The following is a 715-nucleotide window of genomic DNA, read 5'->3' as shown; positions in this document are numbered from 1 at the left end:
GTTTTTGTTTACTGCTCCAAAGCTTTCTGTGTCCTTCCTTCGACATATGCCCTTAGAGCTTGTTGTGTAAAGTACTCCTTTTCATCCAGACTTCGGAGACCCGCAGAACAGCCAAGAAGACAAAGAGAACCTGAAGCCTCCATTATGGCATCCCGTGCTTCTGCCAGAGTTTCTGCAGTTATTACCTGTGTAACAGCAAATGGGGAAATAATAAACATACACTTAATTTGAGCCATTCAAGGAAGCTTATTTGGATGACCAAATGTGATATTTGTGAGCAATTTCAGTTCCAATATGTCATGACCCCACAGCTTATAGACTTTTTTTCAATACCCTCCTGGTCTCATACTCAATTTACCCAAATATAACAGTATTACCTACCCTTTGCAGTTGCTCCTGCAGTTCTCTGTCATCCACTTCTTCAAGAGTGTCTGGGGGTGTTGGACGACTGGCTATGCTGTGGTATAATCGCCGGGAAAAAAATAAGGGCTTGATTCCTCCATGGACAAGGGCCACACTTATCATTTGTCCCAGATCCCTGTAGTCGCCGTTATCTACACCTGCTCGACGAATATTCCATGATGTGAGGGACCGGGTTGGTCAAGCATGAGGACACAGAAAGAATTTTCAATGAAAATGGGTTTTATTTTCCCAAAATAACAAAATTCAAACAATGATTACAGGGTCCTTAAAAGAGGTCCAATGAAAAAGGGGG

General features: G+C 42.5%; 1 long non-coding RNA gene across 1 annotated transcript; it reads right to left on the bottom strand.

The window, feature by feature from the left end:
- Positions 1 to 514, bottom strand: LOC124857861. Its single transcript, XR_007035698.1, has 2 exons — positions 382 to 514; positions 1 to 185 (listed from the first exon to the last, which is right to left on the bottom strand). It is a non-coding gene; the product is annotated as an uncharacterized LOC124857861 (long non-coding RNA).
- Between the last annotated feature and the right edge of the window lie 201 nt (positions 515 to 715).

The sequence above is a fragment of the Girardinichthys multiradiatus genome, chromosome 21, assembly GCF_021462225.1.
Source record: "Girardinichthys multiradiatus isolate DD_20200921_A chromosome 21, DD_fGirMul_XY1, whole genome shotgun sequence".
Classification (NCBI taxonomy): Eukaryota; Metazoa; Chordata; class Actinopteri; order Cyprinodontiformes; family Goodeidae; genus Girardinichthys; species Girardinichthys multiradiatus.
The sequence above is the reverse complement of the archived record's forward strand: the minus strand, read 5'-3'. Positions and strand labels throughout refer to the sequence as shown.